The following is a 13,583-nucleotide window of genomic DNA, read 5'->3' as shown; positions in this document are numbered from 1 at the left end:
GATCATAAGTGGGTACTTGCAAGAGAGTACTTGATTTTGTCTAGAAAGGAGTGGGGAAGGAAAGCACACCCTTTGTAATATTCACCCATTATGAGAATAATACTCGGGTGCTATGTCAGGTCAGAGGACCACCTCTGTAAGATACTTTGCCCGAAATTACGCTACCGGCAGAGAGCTTACAGTCTGAGTGGCTTTAATTTTCACCCATATGTTAGAAGAAAAATGGGAACTTGTAAGCTAATATAGAAATCTGACAGAAAAACTTCCAGGTAGGAAAACAAGAGTATTCTCCCTGTGCCGTGAGGTGATTCAGACAGGCTATCCTCACCTGAAAACAACTACAGTGTTTCTGGGTCTGTGTGTATCTGCTGGCCTTACATCAGTATGTGTCTGTGTCTAGCAGGGTTCCTGCTAATTGGCAGTGATCTTGATAAAGCAACCCATTTTCGGTTTACATTAGATATAGTTGATTAGAATTTCTACTTGATACCTTGGGAGCCCCATTTAATTTTTGCTCTGTTAGATCATTCTAGAATCTTCCAAAACAGCAGCATATACCAAAAGGGTGTTCTTTAAAAACACGTAATCGCTGATGCTTTCACATTCTTGCATGTGCCATTTTTCTGCCTGGGACTCTTCTCCATAAGTAAGATGTCAACCAAGAAAACTGATATAAACACGGCAGAATTTACTTTACACTCCTTTTTCCAGGTTCCCCAGATCATCTTCCCAGTGCACAGTGCTGCTGTTAATCAGCACTGCTGCCATTGCTGGATTAGGAATTTTTTTTTAACCTGCATGACCTCACAGTTCAGATTCCATAATAGAGAATTGAATGAGAATTCGGAGAATTAAATGAGAAAACCTAGGATAAGTGCTTGACAGTTTATCTGTCCCATTGACAGTACCTGTTCAATATCAGATATTTGTAATATTATCATTACTTTCATTACCACCATCTGTGCAGACCACCTTCCTAAGCCTTTTCACTTCACAGGTAATTTTCTGTTTATGGGTCTGTTTCCTGAGACGAAAAGGCACAAAAAGTATGGCTCCCACCCTCAAAGTGATACTCATGTAACTATTCGGTTAAGATTAGGTTTAGCTGTTAGAAAGAAAAACAAAAGGCTCATACACATTTTTTCCCCTTTGAGATCTACTTTATTTTTTTCTAATTTTTTATTTAAATTCTAGTTAGTTAACTTGTAGGCTACTATTGGTTGCAGGAGTAAAATTAAGTGATTCATCACTTCCATGTAACACCCAGAGCTCATCCCAAATGCCTCCTTTATACCCATCACCCATTTAGCCCATCCCCCCTCCCACCTCCATCAACCCTCAGATGGTCTGTATAGTTAACATACAGAACATATGTGGGGTTTTTTTTTTTCCCTTTCCCATATGTTCATCTGTTTTGTTTCCTAAATGCAACATATTAGTGAAATCATACGGTGTTTGTCTTTTCTAACTGACTTATTTCACTTAGCGTAATATATTCTCGCTCCATCCGTGGCATTTCAACATAAATTCCTGGGTTTGTACTCTAGGATGCTAGGGTAGATTTGGCCACAAGGGGCCCAGGACCTTTCTCTCATATGCTCTGCCATCTGTAAGGGTATCTTTTGCATTAAATGAAGAATAATCTCTGATAACCACAATGAACAAATTGGTCTATTAGGTAATATATTTAAATGAATTCTTTAGACTTTAAATTACAAAGACACAAGGGATACAAATAAATGTTTTGTTCGGACAGAACAATAGTGTGTTGAAACACTTCTATATTCAACTTCTCTTTGTTAGGTTCTCCAGGTTTTGGGAAATGTTATATAGACCTAGAATATGGGCCACAAATAGCCAAATAATAATCACTGGGTTTGTGGGGTCTCTCGTTCAGAGGTAGAATTAAAGGGAGCTGTGGGAAGAGGTGAATTTTAATGCATTTTTGAAATGAAAAATCAGTCCTGTGATGTCAAAGCTCTGAATGAACCATGGGACTTTTAATTTCACATAAACAAAGTAGTACAGTTCAACTGTGTTCAGAAGTTGTTTTCAAAATTTTATGTACAAGAGAATCACCTGAGGTGATTATTAAGAAAAAAAAAAAAACAAACCCAGGGGCACCTGGGTGGCTCAGTTGGCTCCATGTCCGACTTTGGCTTAGGTCATGATCTCATGGTTTGTGGGTTCGAGCCCTGCATTGGGCTCTCTGCTGTCAGTGCAGAACCCGCTTTGGATCCTCTGCCCCCCTCTCTCTCTGCCTGCCTGCCTGCCTCTCTCTCTCTCTCTCTCTCTCTCCTTCTCCCCTTCTCCCTCTTCCTCTTTTTCTCTGTCAAAAATAAACAAACATTTAAAAAAAAGCAAACCAAATTTTTATGGCCCAGAATGTATACGTGTAAGTACCACTGGTGAGTCTGATGTTTCTATGAGAAACAGGACCATAAACAAAACTCAGTTTTGACTGAGGTGTTATTTTTAACTGTTAGAAGTCAATCATGTAAAGATTCTTTTCATTCCTACATAGAGACATACAAAGGACTCACTTCAAGGCTCATTAAGTATAAGTAGTGTAAAGATAAGTAATAACAACCAAAAAAACACCCCAGTCTTTTCTGGTGATAATTTTCTGTAAACTATCTTTGTTCTCTGTAACCATAAACTACCATCTCTTGAAGGGGCGGATGGTACTTGATCAGGGAGGCCTTTGTAGAGAACTGAGCCTCCCTTTTTGAAAATCTGTTTGAACATGGGCGTGGAAGCACTTTTAAAGAATTTTCTTGAGAACTGTGAGTTTAAACTTACCTCACACGTCACCAGTCTGGCGTATGTATCCAGGGAATGCATTTTAACTGCAGTGAGATGAGTACAGGCTTTTGCATTGGGAGACAGTGGGAGAAAGCCCTACTGGTTTTGTTTAGTGTTTCCTATAACCGGCTGAACATTATGGTCACCTGGCAGGGGTGTGGGTTGTTTCAAAAATGCTCTACCTGGGGTACCCAGGGACCTGATTTAATTAATCTGAAAGATATGAATTAAATCAGGTGAGGGCAGGAGAGGGAATTATCAGTACTTCCTATGCAGCCAGAGTGAGAACCAGTGGTGTATCACACGTTGCAGAGAGATAACTTGAAGTCATGGATGGAAACTGTTTTCCTCCCCCTTTTTAAAGAGCCCGAAGAAGACCCGTATCTCTCCATGCAGTGTTCATTCCAGTCCACTTGCTGCTGCCCTGGGTTACGTGATGTTGCATGAGACTGTCAGCTCCCAGTGGCCTCTAGTCCAGATGGAGAAGTTGAACTTCCCCAGGACTGAGGGGGGTGATTGGCCCCTGCCAGCTAGTCTGTCACTGAAACTTATTCCTTAGCTCTCCATTCTTCCACTGCTGTTTTCAGTTAGAGATGGAGCCCTTTAAAGGGCTCATGACTAAGTTGCATGTAGCAGAAAGCTGATGCATGAGCATTTCTACTTCCCAGCACTGCGGGCCAGGGAGTTCAAGAACAAGTTCTCAGCTGCCTCTCTCAGCCTTGAGCCCCCACCTCTCCTCCCACCCTTCTATGTCCTTTATGGAAGCTGAAAAAAACTAAGGACATCATCACTGCCACACAGGAAGTGAAACGGAAGATAAAACCTGGAACGCCGAGGAAAAGAAAGCCAGAGAGGCCAAATTAGCACGAGACAAAGTAGATTTCACAGCAGTTAATACCACGAGGAAAAAGAAGGTCCTTTCACAATGAAAAGGTGTCCTGTTCATCAAGAGGACTCCAAATCATGAGTGTTTATGCATCAAATAACAGAGCTTCAAGATGCAGGAAGCAAAATGTGATAGAACTGCCAGGAGATATAGACAAATCCACAGTTACCACTGGAAATTTCCATACCTCTAAATAATCGGTCGAACAAGTAGATGGATGACCAGCACTCAGAAGACCTGAACAACTTTGTCAACTAACTTGTCCTAATGGAGATTTATGAAAGAGTTCAACCAACAACAGCAAATTGTATACTCTCTTCAAAAGTACATAGAACATTTCCTAAGAAGGACTACCCTCTGAGACGGAAGACATGTTTTAATTAATTTATCTTTTTAATAACTTGGCTGGACTGTTTTAGTAAAGTTTACTTCCCCTCGGTGTGAGGTGTCTGGCGTCAGTCCTCAGAGGGCACGTCCTTGAGCATGGACACAATCATCCTGGGATGGCAGTGATTTGATCAGGTTTTTCTTGGTCTCTTTGCCTTATCTCTCTGTCTCCCACTACCTGTATCACAGCCAGCTGTGAAAGCTCCATGAGTTTCCAGCTGATGCTCTGTAGTTTTTGACAGTACCCTGGGGAATAATCGCTCCAGTCTGATCCGATTAAATTTGGGGAGGGATAGTTTTTGAGGCCAGTTTTGGGCATTCTAACTGCAGGAGAACTCTTCACTCTTCTCTTTTTCTGGTTCTCTCTGATGAACTAGCCAGCCTATGATTTAGTTTGTTGCTTTTATTTAAGAGAAGTATATACTTTCTTAATTGATTACCACCCAACTGGCTATTGGTTTTGATAGTGTCCTTAGGCTTGGACTCCCCTACAATTAGTTCCAAATGAAGTCAGCTCCTTTTTGGGAGAGCTTCAGAGTAATTTTTATTATGGACTTCCCTCCCTCTAGGCAAAATCTCTGAGCTGTGGTCTAGGGAGGTAGAAATGTGAGACAGTAGCCCACTTCCTTCTGCTTTAAAGCAGGGTGCTGGGCAAGGGTAGTAGCCTCTTATTTTCTCAACTTGCTTCCCCTGAAGTATAATCTCTGTGAGTGAGCTGTGCCCTGTGAGTGAGCTGTGCAGGTGTGATGGGGACTCCAGCATTCTCTGCCTGCTGCATCTGCCCTAGTTCCTCCCCCCAATGAAAGAGGAAGGAGCCCCTCACTTCCTGACTGTACTCACCAGGAAATTAGCCCCTGCAACTCAGAGCTAAAAATGTTGAAAAATGGCTGGTGGTCTGTCCTTCTCAGTGTGATATGTTGTCCCTTGACTGGAAACTGAGGGTAGAGAGAGTCTTGTTTTCTTGGCCACACATACCAAAAGTGGAGATTCCTTCTGAGCTAGGAGTGGGGCTGTAAGTGTGGCTCAAGTGCTGTGGACTCTCACTGTTCTTTCCCAAATTGAGTACAATTTCTCCAATAATTTATTTGTTATGTATCCCCAGGGCAATTTCCAGAGACTTTAAATGGTTGCTTTTTAAGCAATTTGTGCCAGCATGATTCTTTTGCTGGGGAATGGGTCTGTGAAACCTGATGCCATTCCAGAAGCTGAATTCAACCACTTATTTTTTTTAAGTTTATTTATTTATTTTTGAGATAGAGAGTAAGGGAGGGGCAGAGAGAAAGGGAGAGAGAGAGAGAGAGAGAGAGAGAGAATCCCAAGGAGGCTCTGTGCTGTTAGGGTGGATGTGGGGCTCGAACCCACAAATCCTGAGATCATGACCTGAGCCAAAGTCGAGTCAGACGCTTAACAGACTGAGACACCAAGGCACTCCTGAATTCAACCATTTAAAAAATAGTTTCTTGTAGCATGAAGGGCAGAGAAAGATCTTTTCCTGTTTTGCAGGAAATGGCTTCTTAAGCCTAGAGCTGAAAACCAAGGTGATAAATGTTTGCCATTCTTAGTTGAAGAAACACCCAGCTCTCTCTGACCTCCTCTGCTTATGCTGTCTCTCTCTCTCTCTCTCAGAAATAAATAAAACATTTTTAAAAATTTTAAAAAAAGAATTAAAATTTAGAACTTGGGATGGTCAAGAAAAAGTAGAGAAAACACGAATCACCAATATTAGGAATGAAAGGGAAAACATATCATGAGATATCCTGTTCTACTGTGAACCTGACAGAGAAATATCATGAGCATCTTTATGCCAATACAGTTGACAACCTTGATAAAATAGATCCCTTGAAATTTCAAGCTTAAAAAATTCATGCAAAAAGAGAAAGAACAAGAGGCGCCTGGGTGGCTCAGTCGGTTGATTGTCCGACTCTTGATTTCGACTCAGGTCATGATCTCACAGTTCATGAATTTGAGCCCCACATTGGGCTCTGTGATGATAGTTGAGAGCCTTGGAATTCTCTCTCTCCCTCTCTCTCTGCTCTTCCCTCACTCGTGCGCTCTCTCTCTCTCTCTAAATAAACATTAAAAAAAAGAGAGAACATTTAATTTGCCATAAGTTAACTAAAGTTAACTCATACTTTAAAACCTTCTCAGGAAAACAGCCTAACAAACAGATAGATTTATCTGTGAATATTATCAAATACTGAAGGAAAGACAAAACCAGTCACATACTGTTTTTTTCAGAAAAATTTTGCAAGAGCTTCACAAATTATTTTATGGGGCCAGCATAAACCTGACCCCTAGTTATGATGAGAACATTATAAGGAAATAAAATTAGATATCAAGTTTCTGAAGGACCTGCATACAAAAATCCTTAACAAAACCTTTGCAAGTTGAAAATAGCAATATAAATTGAGGGTATTCTCTCATGACCAAGTGGAGTTTTCCCAAGAAAACAAGATTGGGTTTCCATTTAAAAATCAATAAATGCAATTCACAAAATTGAAGGAATAAAGAAGAAAATATATGCAGAAAAAATATTTGACAAAAGTTAGCACATAATCTTAGCAAGGCAAGAATGAAAACCTGTAGGCAAAATTGGAAAAGAGCACTTTCTAAATGGGACAAATGGTATCATCGAAAACCTGAAATGGGGCGCCTGGGTGGCTTAGTCGGTTAAGCATCTGACTTCAGCTCAGGTCATGATCTTTCGGTTCGTGGGTTCGAGCCCCGTGTCAGGTTCTGTGCTGACAAGTCAGAGTCTGGAGTCTGTTTCAGATTCTGTATCTCCCCCTCTCTCTGATGCTCCCCTGCTCACACTGTCTGTCTGTCTGCCTCTCTCTCAGAAATAAATAAAAATCATTTAAAAAAATCTGAAATGAATATACTATACCACAGTGAACTATTGAACATTCTTCATCTTTTATTAGGGAAAAAATGGATTTTTCTCTACCACTTTGATTAAACCTAACACTAGAGAACCTCAGGTAATATTAGAAGTCCTAGTCAGTGCAATAAGGGAAGGGGAAAAGTAGCATAAAGATTTTAAGAAAGAAGCAAAACTCGATCTTCACAAATGAAGTGGTTCTTTTGCCCCAAGAGAGACTTTTGACTTTATCAAAAACATAGCCACTGATTGACTGCCTTTCATGTACTCAAACAGACAAGAGGAACACAGAGAGATTGGGGCCTTTTCTCATCCAAATATATCGGGGAAGAAGTTCATTAATTCATGTTTGATCAAGGGCATTTCCCTGGATCAGTCAACCAGGCCAAGGGTAGGCATTATATTCAGTCCCGCTTGGGACAAGTGGGCACAAAAACAAAAAACAAAAAAACTGTCCAGGAGAAGGGATCATGTTGTCTGAAGTAAGAATTCAATTCAAATAACAGTTTTGAAGCCACACTTCCAAGAACTTTCCAGAATTGATAGATGAGTCGTGAAAACAGAAATCACTTTCATTTTTGAAGCACTGTTCATTTGGACAGTTGATAGAGGAGCCGAGAGCAAAAGCAGGGGCTCTTGAAGCCGCCCAGGGCGAAGAAACTGTGTGGAGAAGCAGCAGTCCATGGCTGGAGAGACAAGTGAGCAAGCTGGTGATGGGAAGCCAGGGGCCTGGGCCTCTGCAGACAGTGACACCACACAGGGCCTGTCTTATGAGAGTTGGAGCATGGGAGAAGATGAGCCTGCTTCCAGAGTCTAACTGAGGCAAGCAAGAGAATCACTCAGGCTTAAGAAGGAAAGCCCCTTGGAGTGTTTACTTAAGGTTGGAAACCTTTAGCACCAGCCTTACGCTGGGACTCTGAGACTCGGAGCTATAAAGCCCAAGCCCTGCTCTGTGAGGGAATTTGTACATTGTGCTTGCTTCCCCCAATCCAGTCAGCTAGAGCCTTGCATCAGACTGTTAATGCTGTCCTGTTACTTGGGTACCTGTCCGTGGTTTGCTTCCATCCGATCCAAGAATACAACATTCTCAGCAAAAGTCTTTTACTCTTCTGGTGGTGAGTCACAGGAGAGAGATTTATTGCCCCTTGAAATGATAAACAAATGTTACCCTTATTCATTCATACAGCCACTCATCTATTTATTCATTCTTTCAATCACCATTCACCCTGGGCATTACTGTGCTTTAATGTTAATGTGTTAGATTCTAGGGACTCAAAAATGAATATCTTTTGAAGAAGCATGTGATTTTATTTCCAGGAAATGTAAATTAGATTAAAGGTAAACATGAGGAAAAACTCTTGGTTCCTATTCCAACAGATCTCAATCACTAGCCAGAAGAGGGGAAAAAATCACTTATTATTACCTATGTAATATCATCTATATTATTTTTATTTTATTTTTTTATTTTTTATTTTCGAAAGAGAGAGAGAGAGAGCATGCACAAGCAGGTGACAGGAGCAGAGGGGGAGGGAGGGAGGGAGGGAAGGAGGGAGGGAGAGAGAGAGAGAGAGAGAGAGAGAGAGAATACCAGGCAGGCTCCCTGCCCAGCACAGAGCTGATGTGGCACTAGATCGCACCACCCTGGGATCATGATCTGAGCTAAAATTGAGTCAATGCTTAGCCAACTGAGCCACCCAGGCACCCCTAGTATATCGTCTCTTTTAAAGGTCCCTATATGATCTAAGCTCCATGAAAAAAAGAACTTTATCTGTCTCGTTTCTTTCTTTCATCATAGGGCCCAGACAATAATAGGCATAGAACGCAAACTGAGCACACAGTCCAAATAAATGATCTAACAGTTAGTGCATATGAAAATTATATATATTAAAATTATTTGTTAAAAATTATTCATTAAATACAAAGCATTTATTTCTTTTTGTTCTTTAAGTCATGATGTATTGGTTTCCTAGTGTTCCTGTAACAAATTGCCACAAAATTTGTGGCTCAAAATAACACAGATTTATTCTTTTATAGTTCTGGGAATTAGAAGTCAAAAATGGGCTGACAGGTATTCTATTCTATTCTCTTTTTTGAAGCTCTCAGAATATTTCCTCACCTTTGTAGCTTCTGCAGGCACATTCTACTCGTTGGCTCATCCTGAATTTTCAAAGACAATAGTATAGTACCTCCCAACCCTCTCAATGGTCACCTTACTTTTTCCTGACTTTTATCCTCTTTGCCTCCTTCAAGGCCCTTCTGGTCACACTGGGCCCGCTTGAATCATGTACACATCTCAAAACTCTTAATTTAATCACATCTGCCAAACCCTTTTACTGTGGGAACATACTTACAAGCTCTGGAAATTATATGTGAACATCTTTGGGGGTGCCGTTAGTCAGCCTACCACACAGGGTGTCTCCAGTCTGAGGAATTAGAGCATCTATGTGATTCAGGCTCCCCGTGGGAACAGATAATTCTATAGAACAGCTTGCTTTTCCACTAACCTCTGCAGTTTATTGGCCACATATTCATTACTGTATGGTTTCTCTCTTGTAAAGATAAAGCCACTCTTCCTTCTAAACACTTGAAGTCACAGCTGGAAAGAGCAGTTTAAAATCTCTAGAGCAGATGTGTTAACATCCTCATGGAGACACCCAAGGTCACAGGGGAGGAGACTTCACCAGGAAAGTTCCTTTGGTTCCACTAGCCTTTAAGTCACCCCAGAGACCTTAATCTGGTATCTAAAATGCAAAGTACCTTTTATCTCCTTTGACATTTGAAAAGCCTATGTAAGTCTTAGAACTGAAATTTAGTACACATTATCCTTTTGTCTTAATAGTAGAAGCTTATTTAGCCCATTCAGCACTTAAACATACTCTGAAAGATGGTCCCTGTACTCAGATGAACTTTACTATACAATTGGAAACAAATACTAGATTCGAGTTAGTTGTATTGAGGAAGGACTCTCTCTATCACCTGGACCCATGTGCCTCACTTCAACAGGCCCTGTGAGACTCTCTAGCATCTTGGTATCAATGCCAAGTTGGATCCTGAGTCACAAGTTTTTTGTTGTTTTTTTTTTTAATTTTTAAAAAATGTTTTATTTATTTTTGAGAGAGAGAGACAGAGACAGTGTGAGCAGGGGAGGATCAGAGAGAGAGGGAGTTACAGAATCTGAAGACAGGCTGCAGGCTCTGAGCTACCTGCCAGCACAGAGCCCGACACGGGGCTCAAACCCGCGAACCGTGAGATCATGACCTGAGCTGAAGTTGGACGCTTAACCGACTGAGCCACCCAGGCGCCCCCCGAGTCACAAGTTTTGTAAGTGTTTTAGTATTCCCATTTCCCCGGTGCAATATACCTGAGTAAATGGTCAGTGGCTGCTAAAGGGGAGGGCAAGGGGAAGTATTTTCATTAGTCTTGACTTGGAGTTTCAAGGCCCTTCTTCCTGAGGACCTGGCTTTTCTCCCCAGGTGATGAATTCAGGGTCTGAAACTGGCTCAGACTAAGGTAAGGGATCATAACGCTTTATAAATCAATAGCTTCTTCATAAACCATTTGTTACTTCATTGTTTTCTCCCTGTCCCTCTTGATCATGTTCTATTCATCATCCGCTGAGCTCTTCATGGTCAGGCCCAGGAGGCTGTCACTCCAACAGGCTTGCTGCTCCACTGTCCCTGCACCAGCTTGGCTTCTGATGTTCAGGTGCTAACACCTGTCCTTCGTGCATCAGCGTGTCTCATCCCCAGCAGCACTGACAGTCCCATTCTGCAATAGCAGGTTGTCTCAACGGCCCTGACCTACTGCAGAGATGCCGCTACTGAATGTTTCAAGGGTGATGGGATTCCTCTCACCAGCATGTTCTTGGGGGAGAGGGGAAGGGGGGTGACAGGCATGTGGGAGGGCATTTGTTGGGATAAGCACTGGGTGTTATATGGAAACCAACTTGACAATAAACTATTTAAGAAAACAAAAAACAAAAAAAAAAAATCCTTAAAGCTGTAATTCAGAGATAGCAAATAGAGGCCACTCTAGCTGAGACTGCAAAAAGTCACCAGAAACTTTATACATTTGTTTTAAAGTGAATATGAGAATTAAAACAGCCAGGCCAAGGTGAAAACAAGATTAGGGTGCAATTGCGGTATTTTCCAGTACTCCGATTCTTAGCCTTTAACCCCTTATTGAGTTGCCTAATGTCATTTCTAGGAGCAATGAGCAATTTATATCGTTAGTGGTCAACTTCACATTCCTGTTAGTATTTATTAGTATTATAGTTTACATTTTTCTTATTTATGAATAAGTAAACAAGCTTTCCTTATAAAATTCATATTTCCCTCCCATTCCCGATCTCATCGAGTTCTCCCCAGAAGGAACCAATGTTACTAGTTTTCATTAATTTTTTCCCATATAAACCATACTGCATACACAGTGTTGAGTCCCTTTTTTTTCCTTAAAGTATAGCTTGAATATTTTTCCATATTAGTATATATAAACTTTGTTGTCAAATTATTTAGCAATTACTCAGAATTCTACCACATATATGCACTACTTTATATTTATACTACCACTTATGTTTATAAAAATTTACATTTATATTACCAGTCTTTCCACTAAAAGCAATGCCTCAATGGGTCTCACTTGTGTTTGTGTGTGTGTATAATTTTGCACATGTATTTTTCTAAAACTGAACATGGTGTATCAAGGCACAACTGCATTAAAATGTAAGAAATATTAGGACAAACTCTCAACAGAAATTTTACAATTTACGTTCCAATGTGAGAAAGACTTTTTCCCATAACTGTCTAACACAATTTGCTATCAAATTTATTGATCCTTGTCAATCTGAGAAGTGAAATATTATATAGCCAATGGCTTTAGTTTCACTTCTATAATGGTAAGGCTGAATACCATTTATTTATTTTAATTTCTGTTAACTATTCACATACTGAGTTTTATCTCTTTTATACTGCTTAGATTAGCTCTTTTTCTGAAAATATATTTTCAGAGTGCTGTTTGTCTTTTGACTTTTTTGACATTAAGGATTTTTTTCAGTTTTATATACTTTTGTACATGTTTTATGTCTTCTGGTTTTTTAGTCATGCTTAGAAAGAACTTCCACATTTCAAGATTTTTAAAAAAGATTTCAGATTTCTAAATTTTATGGTTTCAGTCTTCATGTTTAAATCTATAGCACATCTGGAATTTGCTTTGCTATAATAAATATGAGGTCTAATATCTGTTTTCTCTAAGTGGCTATCAAGTTGTCTTAGATAATTTATTGGACAGTTCCTTATTTCCCACAGACTTGAAAGCCTTTAAGATAAATAGTTCCTAAAAGCATTTGTTTCTGTCTCTACGTGATGGAAATGGTTTTATAGTTTGTCTGTCTTGTTAGGATCTGTGCTGCACTGGTCTAATTACTGTAGCTTTCAGAAAAGGTGTTCATGTGGAGCAAATATGGTCCTTTGTTACCCTTCCTCTGTATTACCCAATTTTTTAAAGCATCGTAAGCATTTCCATTTAAACTTGTATAAAGGTAGTAGTAGCCTAGCTATCTTCACAAAAACATCTTTTTTTTTTTTACCTCAGAACACATTAAATTTATAAATGAATTGGGGGGAATGGACTTGAAATATGTATATTCTTTTCTTCTTTTGTGATTTTCAGAAGCATTCTTGATAGGTTTTTTCCAAGGTATTTTTTTACCTATATTGCAAATTTGGTCTATCTCCTAAACAAGCAGTCTGCAATTTTTTTCTGTAAAGGGCCCAAAAGGAAACATTTAAAGTTTTGTGAGTCATGTGGTATTTGTTGCAGCTACTCAGCCCTGCTCTTGTGGCATAAAAGCAGCCACAGACAATATGTAATTGACTAAGGGCGGTGCTGTTCGAATAAAAATTTACTTAGAAACGCGGCAGCAAGACAGATTTGTCCTGTAGGCTAAAGTTTGCTGACGTCTGTTATAAAAAGTTATTTCTCTTCAAACTAATAAAACAAATACGTAATCCATCTAATGTGTGTTGGGCACTGATCCCCCCTCTCACAGGCATTTTTAATGTTTGACATGTTCCTGAGTGAAACTTAAAAAGCACACACGTCAAAAATAAGGTGGAACATGTATCTGCATTCTATAATTTTCTGAAAGGAAAAATTAATCCTGTTTAAACGGTGAGCTCAGGCCCTTCAGCCTCTGACCAACTAATTGAGGAGGGATGGGCAGAACTACAGTTGCTTTGGGGGAAGGGTGTTCAGGTTCTGTGAAATCTGGGGAGTTTAATCGTTTCTAGTAATCTCCATCAGATTTCTCAGGCAATTTATTTCTGCATTCATCACCTCATCTTTCATCCTAAATCCTTCATTAAACAAATCCGTTGGGATCTAAAACAAAGGGTTGGCGGGAAAGGAAAAAGTAAACTTTTGAAAATCCACATTTTTTCGAGTCATACTTTATATGTAAGAACTTTGTAAATTATCTGTTTTATGCATAAAGTGATTCTTTCTTATTAGGTCACCAGGGGGAAATATTTGGAGCAGAGAATATCTTCTGGGTTCTACCTGGGCAGTGAGAAGTTTCCAACCTTACCAATATCCATACACCAGTAGCTTTTTGCTAGGGTATTAAAC

This window comes from Hyaena hyaena, unplaced genomic scaffold (assembly GCF_003009895.1).
Source record: "Hyaena hyaena isolate Hyena2069 unplaced genomic scaffold, ASM300989v1 scaffold_648, whole genome shotgun sequence".
In the NCBI taxonomy this organism is placed as follows: Eukaryota; Metazoa; Chordata; class Mammalia; order Carnivora; family Hyaenidae; genus Hyaena; species Hyaena hyaena.
Note: the sequence above shows the minus strand (reverse complement) of the source record.